Raw genomic sequence first — 27,260 nt, 5'->3', positions numbered from 1 at the left:
AAGTTCACAGATTTCAGCGTCTCAAAAAATTCCAAGCATGTCAGCTTCACCCAGATTCCCTTGAAGTAGGGATGCAGGTGCCATACCCACATGACCAAGTGCAATCCCATGGAAATCTCAGATTTTCAGATTCTTAATGGCAAACTACCTGGAAACTCAAGTGCAGCTTATTTTATTTTGAAAGTAATCCATCTGAAAGCAGACAGTTAAACTTAATTGTTATGTCATTTCAGATGTGTGAAAATTGTAGAAAGCAAAAAAACCTATTGTTTCACCCTTAGGGAGTAGAGGGGGGAAGTTCTTACTGTGTTCTGAAAATGTGCCGTGCAAAAAGAAGAAAAAAGAAAACAGTTGATCTCACAGTAACTGTTAACAGCATTTGGAACTGAAATCAGCAGAAGAGGAATTGTGCCATTAAATTAATACTATAGCACTACTCTTGAAACATAATGTTGAATATCTGAGGTGGTTTCCAGAGCTGTGTGTTGCTAACAGATATCCGCTCTCCTCTTTCATTCTCATGCCCAACACAGGAAGACACACACAGTGCCTTTTGAGTTATCTGCTTGTCTCTGCACACTCAAATACAGAATGTGTCGAACACTCAAATACAAAAGCACAGAAGGCGTTGAAAAGTTTCACTTTGGAGAACTTCCTTACAACAGTCTTCAACCAAGTCAGACCACTGGCAGCACCTATCATACGACTTCAATGATTTTCAATTTCTAAGCCATTATTTTTTAAAGCTCTGGCAAGTCTAGATTATTTTTAGCTCTGTAAGACTGTCCTTGCTTGACTATTCCTAAGGCTGAAGAAGAGATTGGAAAGTGAGTGCAGCAGTGACCAGATTCCCGGGGAGACTTTACTGATTTTTGCAATCCGAGTCTCTTTTCATGGACTTCTTCAGCCAATCTCCCTCCCCTCCCAACTGACAGAAGAGAATCAATGGTAAAGCATGCCCTATTGTAAGGATAATTCCCCCTTCTTCAGTATAGACAGAAACATTTATGGACAGCATCAGATGTAATTTCCATCAATTTATATTGGTAGCACTTCCCAAATATATCATGGCCAACTCCCGCACATTTATCTCAAAGAAGACAGCTACCCATTGAAGAATTGTCATCCCTGCTTTACAGAGGAATAACTTGCAAAGCAAATTAATAGCTTGTTCACAACCAAAAATGGTTTTAGCCCAGCCACATCTCCATCCTCCACTACAATGCCTGGCAGGCTCCTCCTGCTTTCTTTTTTTTTTTCCTTCCAATCAGGAAGAATGTCTATATCCCACAGGTTTCTTCCTCAGATATTCAAGTATTAATTTCCTGTATTATCTCTATTAATCACATGAGCATAGAAGTGAACCAAAAATACCTGAGAAGAATTAATTTGTTACATATCTGAAGAAAGAAAAAGAAAAAACAACTCTCATGTATTGGTCCCCCAGGGGCAGAGCTGGCAGAGATCAGAATAAACACTGTCACTGCATGAAACAGTGACAACTGAAGTATTTATGAACTGGTTAATTTGCAGCCCTGAGTCTGAGGGAGGCTGTTAATTATTCATACTGAAATTAGGAGTGGAAATCTTAAATTTATTTATCAACAGTTGCATTCACCTCGGAATCCCGTCACTATACAACGATTAGTTCAAAATCTATCTTCCGCTCGTTCAGTTATTGAAAACGTAAGCAGTTGCTGAAAAGGCTTATCTGAGAAATGCACACCTGTGTTTAAAGCAGTGAGGGGTAGATGCTGAGCCCAGGGCTGGAGCTGTAGGGCCAGGGACAGTGCATGGCATGTGCAGCCGTGGAGCGGGGCATGGGCTGACGAGGGGAGGCACCAAGAGGTGTCTGACACTCTCTCTGGATGCTGTGGTCCACAAAACCTGGCAGCCCATTGGGGGATACACACAGTGCTCTGCCTGCTCCTCTCACTGAAAATGCATGTATGTACATATGAGCACGAGATCCTAGGAGAACCAGAGAAATTAGAAGTGAATCTCAATATTACATTATAATAAATATCTTAAAATAATATCTGCTCTTGCATGGATGCATCCATAAATCCTCAAGCTTAAATTGTACACTGAGGGGTTTAATACAAAGCAGTTCTTGTCTAGACAGCTTTGTCCTATCTGTGAATCAAGAGCAAGATAAGAAGCCCCTGAACAACTGTCACAGGAGGGATCCAAATCACTACAGCAACTAGCTTCAAGGGAGACCGATTGCAAAGGCTGATGTGATGTGCACACTCCCAGGAACAGGGGTTTCCTGTGTCAGAAGCATTTCCCTTTTCCCACAGCACCTTATCCCAGAGCCTGCCAAAACCAAGGGGAAGCTCCTACTCATTTTCATCTTCAGTGCACTCACACAGTTAGTACTACTGCTTTCTTTTGTAAGGCAGGGCTTCATTGCAGGATGCAGTGTGAATACTGACTTGAATAGTATAAGAGCCACGCAAACTGACAGCAATGAAGCTACAAGTAAGTCCTCACTGCAGCCAGCACTGTGGGATTTAAGTCAGAACCTCTTGCCAGAGTATGGCCATGAACCCATATAGCAAGCCAGAAGAGCACCCTGAATATGGAACAATGCTACTGCAAACTATTCCTGAGAAGTCCCTTGTGCCATCTGACTTCTTCTACTCAGTAAGTCTTCACACTGAGTTGGGTCTGCTGGTGTTGTTAGCTCAACATCCCAAACCTGGTTTTGCTGGTCCTTCACCCTGATGAAACGATTTTGACAGGTGCACTGCCAGTGTTAAGGAACTGTGTTCGTTTTTGTTTCATCCTATAAAAATGATGTTGTACATATATACTGCTCTATTCCAGGAAGCTTTTGTCCTTATTTGAATTATAGGTGCTGTAAGAATGGAAATTGTAACAGAGAAACACTGTTTTGTAAGAATATGAAAGGAAAACACAATAACAAAACTAGTTGCAACTATCTCCCAAGACAGCCTCACAAGAGGTTAGTATTAACTGGTTACTCATTTTGTTTGTTTTAGGAACCCAACATTTTCAGTTAAACATAACAAGCTTTTTACTACATCTGACTGAAGGGGCTTGCACAGGAAGTTGGCCTCGGTGCTCATTTCAGATCTTTTCCTGCATCAGCCTCAAAAGGCCCCACATCACTCTGATCAACAAGTTATCTGCTGTGCTTGGAACACAGCCACAGAAAGAGCAGAGTCAGCACATCTGGGGCACTTCAAACAGGGACTGGGAAAGAACAAGTGTCTGTGGGCAGGATGCAAGCCCCTTCAGATGGCTGTACTAGAGGAATAACAAAATGTCACCATGACAAGCTGAAAAGGGGGAGATAAATGCTGTAAGGGCAGTTCAGAGCAATAGCACAAATTACTTGTCTAATTGGAAGACCTAATATAGGCTTTTATGACATCTATTGAGATGTATACAGATTACATATTTATGAAAAAAATATTATCAATTCTATATAATCAACAAAATGCAGAGTCCTCTGAGATTTAGCAACTTTGCCTGCCAGTCTTTTTGTTGTTACAGTATTATTCCTCTTGGTTTAAGATGCTTTTTCCTTACAGATACTACTAAGCCAAATAATTCCACTGAAGAAGCAATGGGGCTGAATAGATACAAAATGCTGTCAAACACACTGAGTGAACAGAAAAAATATGCCTTTAATTTCTTTTAGCTCTTGCCTATTACTTCTATCAGCAGTTGGGCAGGGGGAGGAGGAAAATAAATCAGATGTGAGAACAATGTTTGAGAGGACAACGCTATACTTAAAGAGATGTTGATAACATTTACAGAATTAAAAGTGCATGAAGAAAACTAGAACTAAAAACTAAAAACAGAGAAAAGCAGAGCAGCCCCCAGATCCATGCCCTCTCCCAGCTGATGTAAGCAGGCAGAGATGTAGGGCCTCAGGGAGTTTAACACAGCCTTGCATCTAGCAGCAGAGAGCCAGCACAGTGTACCATAGAATCCTTAGAGTTGAAAGGAATCTTCAGAAGTCATCTAATCCACCTCCCCTGCAATGAACAGGGACAGAACACCTACATCAGATTGCCCAGAGCCTGATCCATCCTCGCCTTGAAAGCCTCCAGGGAAAGGGCATCAACCACATCTCTGGGCAACCTGTTCCAGTGCCTCACCAACCTCACTGTAAAAGACTTTTTCCTTATATCCAACCAATATCTACCCTCTATAAGCTTGAAACCATTTCCCCTTGTCCTATCGCCACAGACCCTGCTAAAGAGTCTGTCCCCTTCTTTCCTGCAGCTTCTCTTTAGATATTGAAAGGTCACTATTTGGTCACCTCAGAGCCTTCTCTTCTCCAGGCTGAACAGCCCCAGCTCCCTCAGCCTGTACTCAAAGGGAGGCGTTCCATCCCTTGGATGACTTCCGTGGCCCTCCTCTGGACATACCGCTGCAAGTCTATGCCTCTCCTGTACCACAGACTCCATATCTGGGCACATCACTCCAGGTGAAGATTCACCAGCATGGAGCAGAGGGTCAAGATCACTTTCCTCAACCTGCTGGCTATGCTTACTTAGAGCCCAGGATATGGTTGGCTTTCTGCGCTGCAAGGGCACATTATTGGCTCATGTCCACCCTCCTATCTACCATTACCCCCAGGCCCTTTTTGGCAGAGCTGCACTCAATCTTTTCATTCCCCAGCTTGTACTGATATTGAAGGACTTTCTAAGAAAAAGCTCCTCCCAGAAAACATCCAATTCCCTCAAAACAAAGACCTCAACAAGGGTCACACTTCAAAGCAATACAGAACTCACCTCCAATCCACCACCAAGTGAACTCCCTCCACTCAGATTTGCTTATTGCTTACAGGTGAAATCCCAGCAAAGCAGTTACTGTGGCTTTATGCTGAACTAACATCTGATCACAACTGCTTGTGCAGTTTTCCACCCTTTGCTTTCAAAGTAAAGGACTCAGGTAGGTCTTGATTGCTGGGGAGATGTATATTGCTCCTCAGTTGCATCTCTGACAACAGCAAGGGCTGTCACACGTTCTGCCCTGCCTTACTGGAAAGTTTATCAGGAGTTGTGCTTGATGATTCTTATTGGTGCTTTCTAACTTGGGATATTCTGTGATTCTAAGATCTCACTGTGCCAGGCTTGTCCTTGCTTCCCCTGGATAGAAGTCTGAAAGAGGACTTTGTCCTCCTGATAAGATGGTGTGAAGTTGCTGCTTGCAGGAAAAGAGCCTGTAAATAACAAGTGAAAAAGCAGCCTGATATCTTCTGGCCTGGATTATTAAATGGTGAGTTGCCCTTATCATGATCCCAGTTAAGCCACTAAGTGTTTTGCCAGCAACTTCAGCAGAAGCGTGTTCAAGCCTTAGGTACAAGGATTTGATGATGGCAGGTCACCTAGAAAAAGAACTGAAATTTATAAAGGGTGTTGTTGCTCTTGTATCAAGAGACACACAGTGCTAGGAACTGGGAGGAAAACATGACTGTTTTCACAACGCATTACTGTAGAGGTCAGCTCTAACTTGAACCTTTCTCAGAAACTGCATAGAAATGCAAAATCCTTGCACAATTTTCTGCTTTGAATCTCCTTCTTGTAATGGGCAATGGTCACCTTTAAGTCTTCAATGCAGCAAATAACTTCCTACCACAAATGTTGTGATAGTGTTTATTAATTGCAAAAAGTATCTCTTAAGATGTTAATGGTGACTGCATTTGCAGCTATGCTTTCCTTCACCAAAAGGAAAGAAATCTCTGAATTATTGTGTGGTTTAATCTATATACCACTGACTGCTTTCCTGTGCAGGTTGACAGTAACAGATTTGTTACCCTATTTGTACCTCGGTAACGTGCTGCTAAAAGGAATTAATGGCTCGCTAACAGAACTTCTTTGCTGCTTTCTGCATACTTTGCTGGCATTCACGCTGTCCTGTATGATCACGGTTTCATATCAATTTTTCAAGTGTATCTGTCAAAGACAATTAAATTATATGGCAGCCGTAATTTGTGTTGGACCAATCCATGCAAATCATGCGTAGCTGCAGGTATGAATCTTTTATATTTCACAATAAGAAACTAAAAGCATCTTAATTTGATTTAGCCACAGGGTCTCCAGTCGAGGATGTGTGTTTCACACATAATGCAGCCCTCCGCGCTGACCTTGGGCAGGATTTCTGAAGCAAATATCTATTAGAAAAAAAAAAATAAAAAAGCCTGTGGTATTCAGAGAAAGTGAAGCCAGCACTGACAGACCCTGTGCCATATTCATGTCCTGTCAGTGAACACAACTTCCTTTTTAAGTGAGTATAAAAAGCCAGCTGCTTTTCCTTACTACTTTAGAATGTCTCCTAGGATTTCATATTTGATAGCAGTTAGGACACGCAGGGATGTGGGCCACGTATGCTGTACTTTGTGTGCACACTTAACACCCTTCATGTTCATGTCAGGGACGTTCATTTGATCTCATTAATACTACACATAAAAGCAGAGGTACATAAGTGCTGTTATTCTTGATTTTCCCTGGTATGCTCCAGCTCAAATTCAAGCCTTTCACCTCAAAAAAATAGAATCAAATTATTAACTATGTGAATTTATTGAAATGATAAAGCAAAGAGCACGACATCGTGTATGTAAGAACAGAAATGAAAGCAGAAAAGATGAGGTTTTCAGAAAAATGTATCTGAGATTTCTAACATATCGGTAATAAAAGAAGGCAACAAATAATATTAGGGAACATCATTAATAATGCTATCTACAACACACTGGTAGCACTTTTGGATACATCAGTTACAAAGTTACTAGATAAAGCGAAAGTGGAACACTGTGTGCCCTATGCTACAGCCATTCCTCCCCTACATTCACTAAATTCAGCTAAGAGCTGTTTTAAGCACAATGGGTGGAATGCTTTTATTTATATATCCTCCAGTATGCTTGTGATTCTCACTGATTATCTGTCCTGTTATTTTTAAGTCATTTTGCTAGTTTTGAAAAGCTGCTGCCAAGTACGCTTTCCTTTCGTGGGAAATCATACATTCTGCAGAGGCAGAACTGGCAGAAAATTCCTAATGCAATTAAAAAAAAAAAATTACAGGTGTAGGACAAAAAGCACCGACTGCGCAATGATTTCTGTATGCCTGTTCTCCAAGCAGTGCACCCTGCACGCCGCTCGCTATTTGGAATTTGATCAAGCTACAAGCAGTTGAATGCCTGAATTACAGAGCATGTAACGTGGCCTCTACATGCAGAACATGCCACTTTCCTGCAGCTTCTGCTTAACATGCAGAAATGAAATCTGTGGAAATGTCTTCACTTTTCCAAATCGCCGTATGAGACATTTACAGTGAAATAATGTCCGTGGAACACATTGAGCAGATGTAATTACACGTTGCTGAGGAGAATATAGCCTTTATTCTGCGTTTTCGTTGCTGGGTTTTTATTTGGTTTTGTGCTTTTTTTGCAAAAGCAAAGGATGCTGGCAGGCAAAGTGCTAGTGTTTAACAGGCTCCTATGCTGACGTACCTCCACTTGCCTTCGAGCATTTTACAACAGCACGTTTCATTCAAAAAAGGCTGCCAGCGGTCACTCATTTCACTAACCATACATACTTTATGCACCTAGGAAGTGTTATTCAACTGCCTTTAGATTTCCAAAGATCCATTTCAGAGTGCACGATGCTGGGCAGTACATGATCACATTGATCACTTGTTGCTAAATTCAAAGGATGTAGGCTGTCTCAAATGACAGGAAAACATGACAGATATGGATCCGTGAACTAATTATCAGCAAGTGCGAGAGCTGGCGCTAACGCATGCCTGTAAAATTATCACACTGGCAATGCAGAAATCAAACCTGAAAACTTCTCAGCAGAAGTGGAAAAGCCACAGTAATTACAGCCTGATGACAGCCAGCCTACAGCTTTGTTCTGATTTCACACAGACCTCGCTTCTTTTTCCCTCTGTTGGCTCTGTTTGTGAATGAACTTTGGAAAAGCGAGCTATTTCACCTGCATGTCGGAAGCCTACACTGACAAATACAAATGCATTGATATTTTGTTAATTTTTATTTTTAATAGGCACACCCAAACCCAGAAGGGTGATGAGAAAGCCCTCTGCTCTTGAAAAGTTTAACACATGAAAAGAAAAAAGAAAAAAAAAAAATAAAAGGGAAAGGAAAAAGAGAGAGAGAATACTTCCCAAAGGCACTCATTTCAAGCCATCTGAGCACTGCTCACTTGCAGCAAAGTTGCCCAGCTCTAAAACCAGGACTGAACAAATCTCCCCAGGGGAGACCCAGTAACCTAGTGTGGCTCCAGACCTCTGCTGCAGACTGCTGTTTCTCTAAAAAACATTGCTATGTTAAATTTTACCTCTCCTGTACACTTAATCTTAGCTGTCTGAAAGAGGGCATGTTGCGTGTGTGATCACAGCACTGTTTTAAAGCTCTTCAAAGAATATTTCGCCAGGTAGCATTTTTCTCAGCCACGTTTCTGCATTGTAGAGGCTCCTATCACTCTGCAGTGAATACGTGGGCTTTTTTGCTCTTATCTCACACAGTACACTTGATAAGGGGTACTACTGAATCTTCTCCTGCACGCTGCATACAAAGGGAACTGTCTTTTTGTAAGGCATTTTCTCTCCGCTGCCTGCACATAAAATAAGGGCTCTTGTAAATGTATGGACCTGGCTACATGAATTCTCAAGTGAAAACTGAAACCTTCCTACTTTATCTGAAGTATAAATTCCCCAAAGATTCTTGCCTTTCAAATCATGCTCGCTGTAATAAAGGTTAATACTGGACTGAACTTATCGTATCCTAGCATCACATGTTAAGTCCCAGATATGTGCTTGTGATATATTTTCTTCTTCACTCTAGAAATTGCAGAATAGGAAAAAATATTGGCAATATTATTAAAAATAATAGAGCAAAAGCATTTTACTTAAAGTCAGTTCAAACCTATTGCTTTCGTGAGGAGGAAAAAAACCATGGTGCAAAGTACTGGGGGGGAGGGAAGAGAAAAGCATCTGTTGAAAATTAACTCCTTCAACATTAATTAACACATCATTTTCTACCTGACGAGATAGTGTTGTAGAAAGTATAAATTGAAGGCACGAGAGTAAGAAATGAGTCATCTTTGACTTACCGTATCAAAGACTATTGCTGTATTGCAGTCAGCATCCAAACACAGAGCATGAAGCTTCTCGCAAATCAGAAAAAATATGCCATCAAAGAATGAATCAAATTCATTGTAAAAATAAAGGCCAGAAATTAGAGTATGTATCCAAGGGTCTGGTTAGTCACAGCTTTGACTAGCCTGCTACAGAGCTCTGCAAAACAAGTATACTGCAGCAGTGTGGCAAGCATAGGATTGCAATGCATGTCCCATATATTCAAGCATAATAGAAAACATGGTCTGGAGCTTATTCCATGTGGAAGTGGGGTTTGTTTTATGCAGGCAGAAAAAAAAAGAGGGTTTTTTTCCCACATAATAGAATTAGAAAGGAAGATTTTTCTTAATTATTGTACACTATAAGTCCCCAGGATATCAATTACATAAAGCAGGTGCCTCTGTCTCCTGTTTCCCAGATAAATGCCCGTAATCTCATTTCACAAATGATCCTATTTAGACAGGAGCCACCTATTGTGATGATATCATTTGCTCTAGTATCCATAAATGGGCAACTTCCTACCAAACGTCACGACCACTGACGACACAAATCTTTATAATATCGAGTGGGCAGGGTGGTTGATGGGGTCCCATCAATCTACAGCAGCTTCTGCTGATGTGATATCATGAAACCTGCAGAATCATCTGAAAACGAAAAGAAACATTAAACCTGTCTGATGGAGCTCCTTTTAATGAATAAATAAATGGTAATTAAAAAAAAAGAAAAACCAAAAAAAACAAAACTAGAGAAGTTGTAAAGGCAAATAAAGCATAACCAGAGAGCAGTGGCACCTTTTAAAATCCTCATGCACTCACGAGGATACCCACAGATATGAGCAATATCCATCTCAGTTAAGAAGTGTAGCTGCCAATTAGCTTTTAGCAAACACTGAAGACTGTACATATTCCTTTCTTGCAATTGCAAAATATACCTTGACAACAAAAAGGACTGATGCTTCAGTGATGCACAAATTAACCCACTCTTAGGGAGTATTTTCAGAATTAGCAACTGCTTCAACTGCCCGTCCCAGTAGCTTAGAATATGAGCTCTGTAACAAAATACCCTTTGACTGTTTGAAGTCCACTCTGCTACACCAGTTTGTTCATGCGCTAATGGTGCATCGTGCATGGATTTGTCAGATCAGTGTTTTTGTAGGAAAAATCATTCAATTAGATAAACATATTTGGGAAATGTTACGCTACTCACAGCTAACAAAAATGAGTTTCCGTCTGCCTGCCTTAGCATATCACGATTTGAGGAGCATTAAAGGTGAGTCAAGGCTCACTTGCTTCCCCTTCCCTTCCCCAATGGACTTAGCTGCTCCTAGTGGTGGAGGCAAAGTGCTGAAGAGCTTTGTATTTAATATTTTTTTCTGGCAGATGTTCAAAAACACCTTCAAAAGAAGGACCTCAGTTTAAGAACAAAAAACAAAACAAAACAAAACAACAACAATCTGAGACCATTATTCAATGTTATCTGCAAAGATCTTGGTTTACAAAATCCTGGTCTGAACAGACATAACTGCATCTCAACACCTCCTTTTTAATTTGGAAGGCACAGTGTTAGGATCCATCCCTGCTGCTGTTTGGGCAATACTCACAAGAACTTTTATTGTGCCAGGGATTTGGGGTAGAAAACGCTAAAGCTTAAAAGCACAAAAATTGTAGTTCCTGCCTGTATGTTTCCAACTGGTGTAGTCTGACCGCAGCAGAGCCCACTTCCCAATACGCAGCTCCTCCACTGCATGTGGTGCTTGCAGTACCTTTCATTTACTTCATAACATCTTTGAGGCAGAGATCATCCTCTGCTAAATTTCTGTATTGTAAATAGAGAAGAACCCAAATGCAAGTGGTGTAAATGTTAGCAATAAAAGCAGCACTACCACAGTGACTTATGTCAGATCTAGGTGGGGTGAAGGTAAAATCTGAGCACAGCACCCATGGCTCCAAGACAAAGCTATGCTGTGAAAGCAGAAAAGCCAATGGATTTTCTGAAAACACCCCAAAGAGATGAACTCTTTCCTCAGAGATAGAAATCAATGGAGAAAACCATTTTAGAGCACTGAATAGCAGCTGAGACATGAGCAGTTGCTCTCTTTCTCCCTCCATTCTGAATGTATTCTTTGTCAAGGTAGCCAATCTCCCCAGATATGCCATTTAGGCAAGGACATAAATGCTACTTTGAGTCTGGGGATCATAACCCTTTCATTTCAGTCCCAAGAGGAAGTAGAACAACATATATTCTACATGTCCAGATGGCATAAATATTCTCCATGTGTTTCTGTAACACAAGAAATGGTTGGAAAGTGGAAGCATGTGTGAGTGTAACAGAGATTGATGGTCCAAAAGTGTCTCTCTTGTCCAGATAAAAAATGATGAAATGGTAGTGAGGGGGAAAAAAAAGGCAGAAAATAGCTTAAAAGAATATTCATCATTGTTCCATCAAACTCAGTCCTGCCTTGGGAAAAGCCAAATGTCAGATCGTCTTGGTATAATGTACAAAGCCTTCTAAGGCTCTTTCAGGCCGTGGTAGGAAGGCATGCATTTTCTTAGAACAGTATCTTTTTCAGCCTCTGAGCCAAGGGATGACACCACTCTTCCTTAACCTAGTTTTGGGCTTACCGGGCATGCAGTAATGAGCAAGCAGTGCTTTCCTATGCAGAGGAGGATGTTAAACATGGCCCAGTGGAAGATGCCTTGGTGGTTCTGATCTTTGGTTAAAGATGCCTTAGCTTCATAAGAAATAGAGTGGACCACTGCTTCCAAGCAGTTCCCACTTGTGCTGGGAGATACTGTGAGAAAATACCCCAAAGACATTCCTGTCTGTGAAGTGGGCTGAAGGATTATGCTGTGACTAGTGGCTGTTCATATCCAGTGACTAGTGAAGAAAGCTATTGTACTGGGTGCAGGGGACACTGTCCTAAGCCACAATAATCAACATTAAGCAAGCAACCAATGGACATATGAGAAAACTGCAAACCACATAAAACAATATTCTACCCTTCTTAACATCTTTGCTTTATACTTGAGATTGTAATAAAAGCACTGATATCCTGAAAAAGAAGCTGTAATGTCCTCAGACTACCTTCTCAATTCTACTGTCTTCCTTTTACTGGGCATAATTATTCTTTTCCAGCACACTTGGAAACTAAATCTCTCCAGACATTTTGGCCAGTCTATAAATCTGCACATTCTTGGGCAGAGAATAAGCAGATAGGATCTTCTGTAAAACATGTAGAACTTCCACTAATTAGAATTGAGACCCAAGTCATAAAACAGAGTTGGAAACACCACTGGGGTTTGGAAACTCCATTCTGAAAGGGAGGAGGCAGTAAAATGTTACCTTCCAGCATTATCTCTACCAGCACAGTGCTTCAAATACACCCACTGATATTTGAGTGGATACTATCTTCAGAGATGGAAGACACTTTTTCAGTTAAACAAACTTTGTCTGCTGATTTGAGTTGAACAAAAAAGCATGCTGTGTCCACTAAGTGTCACCGTAACTTATTTTTAACCAGTGGAAATACATAAAACCAACCAAAAATTATACTATAAGGGAATTACGATGCTCACCTCTTTAAACTGCAAGCAGCCAACGATCAGTACCAATGAAAAGTGGATTTTTATTTGTCATCCATTTCCAGACACAGAGTAGGAGAACAAATACTGTTAGGATTAAAATGTGCATCCTGTTTCTTTTAGCCACATCTTCTCATGTCTAAAAGCTCAGGAGGATTTCAGACTAACTTAAATGGCACACTGAACAAACATTAGTACCAGATGCATTGTTTCTGTACTTAAGCAAATATTCTTCCTTAAATCCTTCTGAGATTCATCACTATTGCTTTTCACCAAGACCACAGAAAACTCCAAAGGGGGATTTTAGCCTAATGCAATTTGTTAGAATATAATAATGACGCCAAAGAACACTCTATAGCTTCTAATTACTTGTCAAAATCCTCACACCCCAAAAAAAACAAAAAACAATAACAAACAAACAAACAAAAAAAAACCCACAAAGAAATACCTATTGCTAATATCAGACCTAAATATTTTCTCAGGAATAAAAATCCCAATATATTTTTACTTAATGGGCAAAATAATAAGCAAATATTCTGTTTATAAGCTCATTTCTACACCAGCAACTGCAATGCTGTTTTACCAAGGAAAACATGGATGTTAGTTTTAATTTCAAACTACACTAGAAATACAGTTGTAAAAAATATCTAGCAAGTAAAAAGTGACTTCCTGTGATGGGAGAACAGGTAATTTTCATTTCCATATCAATAATAAAATAATTGAGATCAGAAACATTTAAAATGCTTAAGAGGGGGCTTTCATTTTTCAAATCCCCATTAGCCTATTTTTTGTTAATTACTATACTTTGCACCTACTGACCCTCTTAAAGAAATCACCATCATTTGGAAGATTGGAAGAAATGGATAAAGAGTTCTGATGTCATTTTCCTTTTGAAACCATGCACCTTTCTAAGTCGCTTTCCCCACAGTGGAACTCCCCACTGCTCTGATGGGAGCTGTGTTGAAACATCTGTAGCATAATCAGGTGTGCAAAATGCTGTTCATGCTTCTACTGTAGACCTCAATTCCACAGGAAGCCTAATAGGAAGAGACAGAGGTCATCCAGTAAAAACTTCTACCTAGCCTGCTATGCAAGTGTTGAGAAAGACAATCTTAAAACACCCATAAAAATACAACACAAGAAATGTACCAGTAATACCTTTTAGCTGCTTTAAAAGTCCACTTGTTTGTCCTTAACATCTCTAGAGATCTTAATTCTTAACTTAGTTCTTAATTCTTTGGAATTTGTTTTTTTCCTTTCCAGAGTTTCCAGCCCTTTTCATTTTCAGAATGTACCCAAGACATTTGTATCTCAACGTGATACTTGGAAAAGAAAAGTGAACAGTAAACACTTGCTCTTCTATGGAGAAATGTAAGCTCATGGCAGCTGAGAACTGTCTCAACTTTGCACTGCTAACTTTTATCAAACCTTCTAACCGACGTGTGATTTTTACCAAATCTACCAATGTTTTTCTCAGCTAACACAGCTTCCAAAACCACTGGTCTGAGCCTGCCAGTGTCATCAGTGAACTTTCTGAGCCGTTACGGATTTGAGTGAAAACAGCTCCAGACGATTTGTGGCAAATGACAGGCTTTTATCTTTTTAACCTTTTTTTTCCTTATCTGTGTCACGTCACAAACACAGTTCTTTCAGTTGCACTCCTGTGTTCCTTGCCTTACCTTCCTTGTCTTCTTCCCTTTCTCCTTTCTCTTCTTTCCCTTTCGCCATCCTTCCCCATATCTTTCCTTTACTCCTTTCAGATTTTCTAAGCTGAAGTAGGCTACAGAGTGGCACAGTGATTTCATATCAGTTTTTGCATTTTACACATTCCTGGTTTCTTTGAAAGGTGAGCAATAGACTTGATGACAAGATTAAAGCTGGCACCCTAAGAAACTATTCTGAAAACTATACTGAAAATATTGCCAAGAAGGGCTTGAAGATGGCTGAAGGATGAACAGATTCTGGGCAAAGATCACACCAAATAATACGTTCTCCCTTGACTGGATACAGAACCTGCTAAATCTTGAAGTAGTACAGCAGTGTGGACACTTTGCAAATGGAATCAGTAGCAACATTTGAGAGAAAAACATTGGAATGAGACTCCTAGATCATGGCATGCTCATGTCAGCTGTATGCAAGTGGGAAAACAGATATTTTCTCTGAAGCTGGAAATTCCATCTTCACATTTAATTTCAGTTACCAAGAATGACAATAACAAAATGTGAAGATAGCAAAGGCAAAGACTAGAATGCCTTGGTTTGATGTTTGGTCTTAAACACATGATTTAAATGCTTGCAAGTTTGCAGAGGTGAACAAAAAACACTGTAAATATCCAAGAACAGTTTGCTCTAAGGCATTAGGGATTTCAAACAAAGGCAAAACTTACACCTGTGAGAGACCTATACTGAAAAAAGCTGCTATGTAGATGCTTGGCCACAGAGGCTCTGGCCAGACACAAGAACCAATAAGATACTAGTAAGCAGTGATACCAGCAGGACCAAGCTCCTGATTGTGCTCCCACCAGTCACACAGTTTAAAGTCAGAAAGTCCCCACATGCATTGTTAAGTCTAAATTCCTGGAAATAATGGGCAGTGTGATTTCTGTCTACTTGTGCAGTTTAAAATGTCTTTTAAAAAAGGAAAAAGGAAAAAAAGAAACACTTGTATTACAAGCCAAACTTACTGCAGAGAAAAGTAGGGTCTGAGGTTTTAGCCCAGGAAATAAGAAGAGCATGAGTTTGAGACCGGGCTTTGTATGAGAAACCAAGCAGAATCAGAGAGAAGAGAAAAGTAAAAGCAGATGAGCAACATTTTGAGGAAAAGAGAGAGGGACATATTCCAGCAGCTGCAGAGTGCTGAAAGGCTTCTGCAAGGACCCTGTGTCTGAAGGAGAATCTTCACACCTGTGTTCCTGTGTAGAATCACCTCCTCAGGCATGGCCAGGGTAGTTAGAAAGCACACAAGTTCTCATTGATATTTCATGGCTACTGGCTAGTAATAACAGAATGGGGGTAATAACATAATCTTGATATGTAAATAAGGCTCTTCTTCACATGACCTGTACCTCCACACTGCTCATATGATTGCTAAGTAAGCCCAATACTGAATGTGCGCTGGAGCACCGGAGTTCAGGGCTTTGCAAGTGGAAACTCATTGTAGGGACTGACATCACATTAAAGTCCTTGCTTGGGCTGATACACAGTGATCCAGGATGACAAACTTTGTTCTGAAGGTCAAGTAAAGTCAAGTTCTGTAACTGCAAAAGTTGCCATGAGACAAAACAGTTGTCTCCTGGCCGTATCTTATCGCAGCCACTGGCACTAATCCATTTCCAGGCATCACAGCTCATAAACTCAGAACTATTATGCACTCAATAAAGGCAATCAATACATTAGTTAAGTGAGATGGAATGATTTAGCTCTTAGGAAAAAAAGATATAAGGCTTAGTATTTTTGTTGCTGTTTCTGAGCATCTCAGATGAGCATTTAAACCTCAAGAAAGCAGTTCACACAACAATGCTTTGGCACATCCACTTGAAATCAAATCAGGGAAAGAAATAGTTTCTGTTTTTGTTTAAATAAATTGAGAGGTCCTCAAGCAAGGGCCGCTTCTAACTGTTTTACAAAGCCCTAGTGAATGGCTGCTCTTCTGAGGCCCTACTTCATACTGAACATACGCACCAGCTTAACATGCTGTTTCCATCCCCAATAAATTTGGGAGGTCAAACTAAAGTATCTGCATATCACCAGCAAACATTTCAAAGGCAGAAAAACCTACAGTGCTCGAAATAGTTTTCCCCATTGGCAAACCAGAGCAGATATAAAAAAACAAGGTACAGGGGTTATAAGAAAAAACTTAGTACAGTGGGTCCCACAATATGCATTAAAAATACATTCTGATACAAAGTCTCTTCTATGTTTTAACTTAAAGCATAGAGGCAAACAGCTGTGCAATACAAAGACAAAAATTATCAATAGTGCATGTAATTTTCTTACAATATTTAAGAGGTCTATTTTATCAACGACTCTGCCTTTTGTTTCAGAAACTGAATTAAATTATATTAAATGCTTCTTTGGGGGGGGGGGATAAAAGACATATATGCACAGTGTGGGGTAGGAAAACTGCATTTTTGTAATGATGGAAACCCCAGAAGTCTTTCATGAAATTATATACAATACAATGTTCAAAACTCAAATACACAGTGATTTCATATAACAGCAGATACATCATCCACCTCCTCAGCCAGACCACCTTTTAATTTCAGGGAGTCTTGCTTCCAGCCCAAAACAAAGTTCTCAAGATGACCCAAACTACATCCTTTAACAATTTTTTTCATCTTGAATAAATGCAGAGCCTTCTAGCATAAGCTGTGACTGTTAAATTGTGCAACGAAAGGGCTGTTTAGCAGGACCACTAAAAATAGCAAAGTTATTTCTGACATAGCAAACGAAACAGAAGAATTAGACTTTTGGTAGATTGTTTCAGTTAAGTTTCATGTTTCTTGCAGGAAGACAATGGATTCAGGACTGCTTACAGGGGTAAGGAGAGGCTGAGAGCCAGAGAACGATGTGCCAAAAATGCAGGTATCATCAACAGATTGTTTAACCCCAGCAGCACTCAATGGAAAAGCATCAGCAGTGACATTAATATTCACAGTGGCAACCTTTGATGCATTCGTAATTCAGATTTGACCTCCATGAGAAACTTGGCAGAAGAGCACTGTGTTTCTATGACCATAGGATCATATGCAAAGGACAGGGACCCCCCTTGCATCGACCCTTCACTGTAACTGCCCAATAAGACCCTACAAATGTCTATCACTAGAATTCTGCAGACTGGAACTGAAGCACACTGGCAAGCTTATATGTGTAGAAGTCACTATGGTTACTGCCTACACTTGCTTTGCCTCCAATACAATCTTTCATTTTCATAAGCATTAAAATTCACCAAATGCACCAAAATTATTCAGACAGGAAAAAAGAAAAAAAAGAAGAAAAAAAAAAAAAAGGAAAATCTCTTTGGTTTATCAGCCTTTTATCCGTGTTGCTTTTACCTTTTAAAGCTTTGACCGTTAGCTGAGGCATGCTATCACCCATCTGGGCACGGGGATGGTTATTGCAGCAGAAGCCTTGCGGTGGGAATGCCTCATTAGGCAGCAGCTTCAGCAGCATGTGAGGAGCAGCACTCTGCTCTTGGCCAGCACAGAGCTGAAAACCAGAAAACGCTATAGCGGGTGCCAGATAAGAAACATCAGCTGGGGACTGAGCCAGCCAAATTCAGAGGAATACATTTAGCATCACTGTAAATCTTCCTGTTTCTAAGAAAATTAAAAGTTGGTCTTTCCTGATTAGATTCCGCATCTGTTGGAGTAAGAAACAGCTATATGTAAAACTAAAGTTTGGGGGAGTTCCTTTATTTTACAGTACTCTGCATGATTCTCTTCCTACTGGCACTCTTACATAAATATCAAACTGGCTGAACCTTCCATTTCCCAGATTCGCTGTCATTTGATATACAATTAAGCCCCTAAAATTCATTTCTTACTTCTATTAATGCATGTAGCTCTCTGCTGAGGATCATAGCAACATGCCAGGTGAGCCTGCTCACAGCTCTGCCTGTTATTCTGCAAACCACCGCCACCGCCACCCCTGCTACACCCAAGCATCCCATTCTCCCCGTTTCACCACCTTCTCACAGCTCACTGCCTTTAGCAGCCAGGTGACCCATCTGACAGGGCCAATCAATGCACTCTTTATCAGCTCAGCCCTTTCCCTTCATTTTCCCTCTATCTGATTTTGCTGATGATTATTGTAGGTGAAAGCTCTTAATATTACTTTTTGTATCCTCAGAGAGGTCCTTTGTAAAGGTTTCACCAAGAACCTTTTCTCTCTTTTTCAGGAGGAGCAGAGTGCTCAGTGTCTATGGAAAACACAGGCAGAATAATTGAAAACATCAGCAGGAATTACACTGGAATAGAGCTACAGTTTGTACAAGAACTATAAACCTCTCGACACTCAATTACACATAATCTCTTCTAGCACTGCCAGTCCCAAATACTGAGACAATATCATCCAAAAAGCCGCAAATGGAGCTTTCTCAAAATCACAATCACTGTCTTAAAAGATGGATATGCAAATCTCCCTTGGTGATTTCTAAGCTGTTAGGGTATGTTTCAATTAGATTTGCAATCTCTCGGAATTAAGAATACTGTCTGTCATACCATTACTTTCTTTTTCCAATTGACAAACAAGACTTTTCCCATTATCCTTCACTTTCCAAAAAACAAATCTTTGGGCAACACGTGAGGGGTCACATGGAACAACAAAGCAGCAGTGGTCACTTTTTCTTTCACAAATTCTTACACAACTAATGTATGGCATACATTAAGTCATACACTAAAGAAGGTACTTCCTAGAAAATCACAGGGCTCGGCTGCTCATTTAAAGTAGTATAATCCACTGTCTGATATCTTCAGTCTTCAAGGACAAACACGTCACAAGGCAACCACTTTATGACTTCAGCAGAAGTTATCAGTAGCTACGTGAGTAGTAGAAACTGGTTTGAACACTACCGAACAATTCTTCACTTCATATTTTTCAAAGGAGAATTTGAATAGGGTTTTCCTTCTTCATGAAGCCTTAACAAATGCATTTGTTTTCATGCTTCAGCAAAAATAGCAGTTTAGTGGGAGTTTACAAAAACTGGGTAATTGTGGAAGCAGAGTACACCAAAAGCTGATATTTATTTGTCTCTAAAGCTGCTTTCTGTTACTCTTGCTTGCTTACTTGTGCTTCTGTCTTATTTCCCGGGAGAAACGCCAAAAAATAAAGTGACCTCTGTATACTGACTATTAAGTATGCCACATCATGCTACTTAAAATATGTTAGAGGCAGGCTGGCACACAAGCACATTTTTTTTCTGCTCAGGAATACACACAGAAGGCACAATGAGAATTCACAGATCCAGCTGTTGAGGAACTTAAGTGGTCAGCACTATATGGCTTAATACAGGGGTTCAGCTGCAACATGACAAGAAAAGAGAGCAGAAATGACAAAATATTGCATTCCATAAACAACCTAATCTATATTTGCATGATATTTAAAACAAAAATAGATGTTGTTCACATTAATTCAACCCAATTTAGTGACAAAATGTTCCACGAAGCTATGAATGAAGCTTTAGAAAGCATTCTAAATGAAGTTACACGTACACCAAAGATATGCCCTCACTTTAGCTAAAGCACAGGCAAACAAAGTGCTAATCCACAATCATAGCAATTGAGTATAAAGAAATTGCAGCAATTAAAAAGACATTAACATATAGAACAGCAAGCAGGTAGATTTAAGGAGACAGTGAGGATGCTGGGGAAATGGCAGCTTTTGTGGGCCTGGAAGATGCTAGGAAACAACGTGAGCTGCAAGAAGTGAACAGGGAGAGAGAGGACCAGAAGCCTGAGAGAAAATAGCCAGGGATGGGAGCAGGGATAAAAGTCTTTGCTTCCCTACAGCCTGCTCTGCCGTACTCACACGTGCAGGAGCGGCAGTGGAAAGCCTGCCATCCCCTGCTGTGCCTGAGCAGGGGGACTGCTGCTGCAGGGCTCTGCCACCCAATCCTTCATGAGAGATTTCCTCTTTAATCCTCACTCCTGGAGTCAAACCGTTATAACACAAGTGCACAGCTCCATCTAGAGGGCAACAAATCCCTCAGCTGTTACGATGGTGTAATTGCATCTCTGATGCCTTTTGTTCATTCACAGGTCAACACACTCCCCAGCAGCATCCAAGCTGCCCCCTGGCAGAGATTTCCAGCGGGAACACCCGGGCCAATCTCACGTCTCAGCCACCCAATGTCTGGAAAGCCTGTGCAGCCCAAAACAAATCCCAGTCTTTCCCAAAACCTACCTCTTCATCTGAATGGTCTCCAACACCGAGCCCATTACAGCAGATTATGCAGCATCTCTACAGTGCCGCAGAGTGAAGCCTACTTTTGTCCTGGGGAAGAGAATGGAGCCCACGGGCAGACAGCCCACAGACTTCTCACCACTTGTGTTCCTTAGCAAATAGGCAGCCAGTGTGTTTTCCACTCATATCTTCATGAAGGCATCTATAGCCAGTAGCAAATAGAGCATCAGTATATAATATGAAGAAATGTAAAACGCAGAGATTATAATAGAGGGTGGCTATAGTCCTTTCTGTTGCAAAGACTTTACTAACAAAGAACAAGCTCTTCTTTCTATCAATGAATTAGCAAGTATCCGCAGCACCATGCTAATATTTTCAAGGAGTCTGACAATCCTGAGAGCATCAAATCCCACACTTTAAAAATGCTAATAAATGAGTTTGACTTCATCCTCTCCACTGCCATGAGGTAGGATGTACGCCAGGCTATTCTCACAGTGGAACTTCTCCAATCAGAAATAAAAAAGCCTTTGAGAAGATGGCTCTGTGCTCCCCTCTCTTACTGCCACAGTCCAAAACCTGTATCGCAACGAATGTTTAAAAGCTTCACTTCCCTGTAGGTTACTGCACTCCTATACGGGCTTAATCAAATACGTAACCAGTTACATCAGTATTTTTTCTTAACTGTTTTCCAGGCTTACAGGATATGTATCACCAAAAATGCACCCTTTATAAATCAATATATTTAGATTTAGGCAAGCTGTGTATCTGAGCAACAGCAAGCAGAGATTGTTGTCCATGCATTATATTTCCTCCGATTACTCATTTATTACACAATGGTGTTCTAAATTTTACCCATCACTTCCTTCTTGTGTTTATTAACGAGGAAAAAAATTTCAACTCAAACAAGTTTTGATTTTTCATGACGACATATTCTGCAAGTTAGGTACAAGCAGTTAATGCAAACCAATTTTAAAAACTGCTGAGCTCATGACTGTGAGCAAGACGTGTTTGAGGAAAAAAAAAAAAGAACAGGAGAGTGCTCCTTTTGTTATAAAGCTTATTTACGCAACTGACTACTCTTTCCTTAATCTATTATTCTTCATTTTTCTCATTTATATGTATTTTTTATAATAAGAATATAAAGCTAAATAAACAGAGGCAGAGGCAAATGTATCATAGAACCACAGAATCATAGAATGGCCTGGGTTGAAAAGGACCACAATGCTCATCCACTTCCAACCCCCTGCTATGTGCAGGGTTGCCAACCAACAGACCAGGCTGCCCAGAGCCACATCCAGCCTGGCCTTGAATGCCCCCAGTGATGGGGCATCCACAGCCTCCTTGGGCAACCTGTTCCAGTGCATCACCACCCTCTGGGTGAAAACCTTCCTCCCTATATCTAACCTAAACCTCCTTTGTCTCAGTTTAAAACCATTCCCCCTTGTCCTACCACTGTCCACCCTTGTAAACTAAGCTCTAGGATTTTTGGGGTTTGTTATTGTTGTTTTTTGTTTATTTGTTTGTTTTAAATGGGCACATATTCCATAAAGCATTGGTCTTCCTAAGGGCTTCAGATTAAAACAAACCTAGCAAACTACACCATTATTTTTTCCCTGACTTCTTTCTACCTCAGGAATTCAGATGCAATTTGCTGTTATTCAAAACAAAATTAGTTGAAGTATGAGTCACAGTTTTATGGTAGCAAGGAATATAAGATGCATGATTCTTAGTGTATCAAATGTAGAATAGTGCATCAAAGTTTTTTAAGGCTTCTTCTAACAAAAGTGCAAGATCGTGAAGGAAAAGTAAACTCAGTGATGGCAAAGAAACTGCAGTCCCCCAGTGGACTCTCAGCTGTTTATATAAATACCACATATTACTGTGTGGCTCTGAATCTGTATAAACACCTGTGGCAAGAGCTGAGCATCAATCAAATGAAAACCCAGAGGAGACCTCCAAGCAGCTCTACTGATCAGCAGTCATTAACGCTCAAAGACACGCTCACCTTGAGAGCTCAGCTTCGTCCCTTGGCTTCAGCCAAGTTACCAGAGCAGTCTCTGGCCAAGTCCTGATTCTCTGCAGCCTGCATTAGAGCTGCACTGAGATCAGTGTCTCCATAACTAGTAGCCATAGAGGTGGCAACACCACTGCACCTCAGAAATACATCACACTGTCGAACTTTATGTGGATGTTCCAAACCTGGGGATTACGTGGGTGAGGGATGGACCACATACTTGCATTATTTCACTAAGTTTTTGGAGGCCATTTCTTTGTTAAAACCTGAATTAATCTAGTTAGATTAAGAACAGATTAGGAGAAAGTGTAGAGAAAGGTGACTGAAATATGGAGGCCAAGGTCTCCAGCTCAGAAAGACAAGTTGCCCTACTATGGTATTTACCTAAATAAGTGGTATAGGGTAGACATAATTTACATAAACATGACTCAGCCCACTCTATGTGTTAGGAACTTGCACGACACCCAAAATCCTTCCCTTCCATTGGTATTTGGAGTGTTTTATCCCTTCCTTGCTCCACCTGAAAATGGTAGACTTTATGAGCAGTGACTTCCGGAGTCTGAATCACAGAGGTAAAGAGTGTAATCCCCAAACTTCAAATGTCAAAAACAGAACAAGACCAAGGCTATTTCAGTCACTGTAGATCAATGTTCCTGGTCTAAATTAGTCAGCTGCCTGTTATGCAAGATCATCCTCCCTGCTAGTCATTCTCACAGGGTATTTACAGAACAGTCCATGGGAGCTGGTGAGAATCTTACTGAAGGTACTACCAGGAGGAGGCTACTTTAAAAAGAACATACTGCATACGTTTCCAGGCAGACATTTAAATAGATGCTTCTATAAACTATTTGTTTTTTCATATTCCATCATATACGTACACACACAAATGCATATACACACATGCACAAACCAGATTTGCGTGTTATTGCAGGTAATATAGGAAGAAATATGTAAAAATGTTTTTAAAAATGTTTCTGAGACATGAAATATTTCTGCTACTTTTGGATAGCATACGTTTATTTGAAAGTAGTTTTCAAAATGCAGCCTTCAGAAGAGAGTATTTCACAAATCAAACTGATTCACTCAGAGCTTATTTTACCAGGATGACATTTACTGGAGTAAGGGGAAGAGAGAAATCAGAAAAATTTGTTTTTATATCAACCCAGTGGAGTCATATCTTTCCTTTTCTGCATGTTTGATTCAATGTCCTGGACAAGTTGTAAACCATCTCATCAGAAAGATCACAACCAAATGCACTCAAAATATTTTAGCACAACGATCTGTTGCTCCTCCGTAGTCTTTGCCTTGCACTCTGATTTCATTAATTTTGATGGCTTGGGGTCTAGGTCCAGCTTCATCTGTATGGGATGATTCCTACCTGCTTGACACAAGTTAAATGACTCCTTTTTGGAAAAAAAGTTAAGAAGTAAAGTGCATACAAACTGAGCAAGGCAGAAAAATCTCTCTGAATCTTCTTTTGCTGCTAGCATCATATGGCAGCTCTTTTCTACGTTCAGAGTTGTCTCAATTATTCTTCTCGATTATTAAAGAAGCCAGAGAAGAGAAGACAACTAATGTTTTGACTTGTCATCATTATTTTTACTGTGTGTTTCTTTTCATTTCTTAAAAGGTACAGTACATGAATTAAAACTAGTTTAACTCATTTTATTTAAACAGAACACAACCTGGTCTATACAAGTTCAGGGTCCAGTATCATCTTATCTTCTAGGCATGAGATAGGAAATTGGGATTGCTAAACCAAGCCAAGAGGTAGGCTACTTTTGTTTGATAGATAAAAGTATTTTCAATAGCATCTGACCAAAAATGCAGGAGTTTCAGCAAAGCCCGCCAAACCCCAAATGGACTCTCTGATGATTTGGCACAAACTGAGATAACACTGAAAGCAAGTACGGCCAAATTAGTACTCGCATTCAGTTGAAATGAAATGGACTATAATATAAATACATCAAAATTGGGCCCGGATCCTGCAATTCACTATGCAGGCAGATTGTCAAAGGCAGAATCAGCACTTTGGTGAGCTGAAAGCTAATGAGGGACAGCTCTATGAATAAATAAATAAATAAATAAATAAATAAATAAATAAATAAATAAATAAATAAATAAATGAACATCAGAATTGCTAGAAGTAAAACAGCTGAAATCCTGCATCTCACTAATATTTGCTAAATACCACAGACACCAACAAACTCTTTAAGAGCAATTATTTCTGGCTTGTAAACAATTTCTTCACACGTGTAGTAAAAAGAATTCTATGCAACACTGTGCCAAGCTGATTTGGATAAAAGTCTAAAATAACCTGAGCACTATGTTTACCCACAGCAAAGCAAGTGCTTCAGTAAGGATTAACCAGTCCATGTACCAATGCACTTCCTGAGCACAGCCCAAGCAAGAGATTTTTGAAGACTAAAGATGAGAGAGGAGGGAAAGGTTAAACATACAAATCCCAGAAACAAAGGTGTCCTTAACTGCTGGTATTTTTTGGTAAATGCAGCCTACAATGCAGTTCCTCTGCTTCATGTTTGTTCTGAATCAAGAGAACAAATGAAGCAGTTTGGTACTATCAAAGAAATAATTTTATAGACTTTTTTTTTTTTACATTGAGACGACAGGTTGCACGTTGCTATATAAATCAGATCTTACACTGTGACACAAGGATCTGCTAGGAGAGTCAGAAAAACATGCTCTGAAAAAGCTTCAAATCTGAACACTAAGGAGAAAAAAAATGGAACAGAAAAAACAGAACATGTTTCTAAACATTTTACAGAGAAAAAATATGTACAGATAATAAAGGGACAACCACAAGAACGACAAAAAGCCTTACCATGATGTTTGCACAACTGTGTGTCTGTAGCCCATGCTATAAATGTGGATACCTTCTATTCCCATCATCTCAGCCCCTCTAGTGGCCAGTACCTGAAGATCTTGCCTTCAGGAGGGACAAGATCTATCAGTATGTACCATTTGCTACTGCTCCTGTATCTTGTCAGAGATTTTTTATCTTAATTGTGTAATTTTTTCTGGAGATATAACTTGTCACCTTTTATTAGCATTTTTGTCAGTGCTGGTGCTACGTGCATACATTTAATTGCTAAGCAACAAAGAGTAAGCTCTGCACAGCACATTCAATTCCTGCATTCCCTGTGCCATGCATTGTTCCTGGTGCACTTACATAACATGAAATACCCAAAAAAAAAAAAAAGAAAAAAAAAGAAAAAAGAAAAAAGAAAGAAAAGAAAAAAAAAAAAAAAAAGAGAGAGAGATAAAAATATTTATTTCTGTTTCCATAGCATCTAGAAGCCACAATCAGGAATCAGACTCCACTGTGCTAGTCACTTGGCTGAGAGCAGGCATCCAAAGACGTGAGCAAAGGAACTGATGTGAAGTGAAGGAAAGTTGAAAGTAGAACTCAGTTTCAGCATTAGCACAAACAAGTAAGCTAAAGGCTCAGGGGTGACTGTCCACCCACACCAGACAGCACATATATTCAAACATAGAAGAAATATCCCTTTGGTTAAAATTCTTCAAATATTTGAGACATCTGCAAGCACAGTGGTCTTAATGTGCAAATCTGAAAGCTTATCAGTTTGGGAGACATATTTGCACTGAATCATTAAATAATCTCTTCTCCCTTCTCACTTCAACAGGTAGAAGAAAAATAGAACAGGCACTATTTCCTCATGAAGAAATTGTACTCCACTATCTATTTTTCCTATTTTGCCTAAAATTGAAGGATGCCATTTCAGAAATCTGTGCATAGTGTGAACCTGGATTATTAAAGCTCATCATAAAAAAAAAAGACTGCAATTCTATCTCTCATTTATTGAAGAATAGATGTTTACAAAATAATTCTGTTTTCTCTTGAAATGTAAGAGGACAGCGATCCGTACTTGCTGTTGGCATTATTACCAGCCATTATACTCATCAAAGGCAACACTACATTTCTAAATAAAGAGTGTTTTATCTTCAATATTCAGAGGAAAGAACAGCTTGGAAAATAAAGCCATTACTATTTGGGTGCACAAACTTGCACAACCACCTATAACTATTTTTATTTCTGCAGTGAGATAAGAATTTAGGCATTGGACCTGACTTGCACTGTATCCCTTTGATATCTCCCATATAGAATAAAAGAGATGAAACTGGCCACAGTGAACCAGCGAACCCAAGCCAGATGCCCTGTGAGAGACATGGTTTTTGTCTCCTGGGTGACTTTGGTTGATTTCTACATACAAGGCAACAGAAGTCTGGTATATGCTCAGTTGTACTACACAGTGGTTGATAATGTTGGCTTTTAAGATAGAAATTCTGAAAAAAATCTCTCAATCTGGTATATTAAAGGCATACTATACTTCGTGTGCTGATAACAACGAAGACAAGAGAGGAGAGTCATGAAGATGATGAGGGGATTGGAGCACCTCCCCCATGAAGACAGGCTGAAGGAACTGGGCTTGTTCAGCCTGGAGAAAAGAAGGCTGCAGGGTGACCTCATTGCAGCCTCTCAATACCTAAAGGGAGCCTACAAACAGGAGGGGAATCAACTCTTTGAAAGGGTTGATAGTGGCAGGACAAGGGGAAATGGTTTTAAGTTGAGGGAGGGAAGATTGAGGT

General features: G+C 40.0%; 1 protein-coding gene across 24 annotated transcripts in view; it reads right to left on the bottom strand.

Moving 5' to 3' along the window:
- DLGAP2 (DLG associated protein 2) overlaps positions 1–27,260 on the bottom strand; it is a 459,829-nt gene that overhangs the window by 317,067 nt on the left and 115,502 nt on the right. For 9 of the 24 annotated variants that reach the window (XM_048936877.1, XM_048936880.1, XM_048936883.1 and 6 more), the window contains exon 1: positions 9,111–9,538. The exons of 10 other annotated variants lie outside the window; for them this stretch is intronic. The gene's annotated coding sequence lies outside the window, so the exon portion shown is untranslated. Of the gene's footprint in view, positions 1–9,110; positions 9,539–25,473; positions 25,528–27,260 lie in introns of those variants that run through there. 5 more of the 24 variants (XM_048936889.1, XM_048936892.1, XM_048936896.1 and 2 more) reach the window with 3 other exon arrangements.

The sequence above is a fragment of the Lagopus muta genome, chromosome 2 (genome assembly GCF_023343835.1).
Source record: "Lagopus muta isolate bLagMut1 chromosome 2, bLagMut1 primary, whole genome shotgun sequence".
Taxonomy (NCBI): domain Eukaryota; kingdom Metazoa; phylum Chordata; class Aves; order Galliformes; family Phasianidae; genus Lagopus; species Lagopus muta.
The sequence above is the reverse complement of the archived record's forward strand: the minus strand, read 5'-3'. Positions and strand labels throughout refer to the sequence as shown.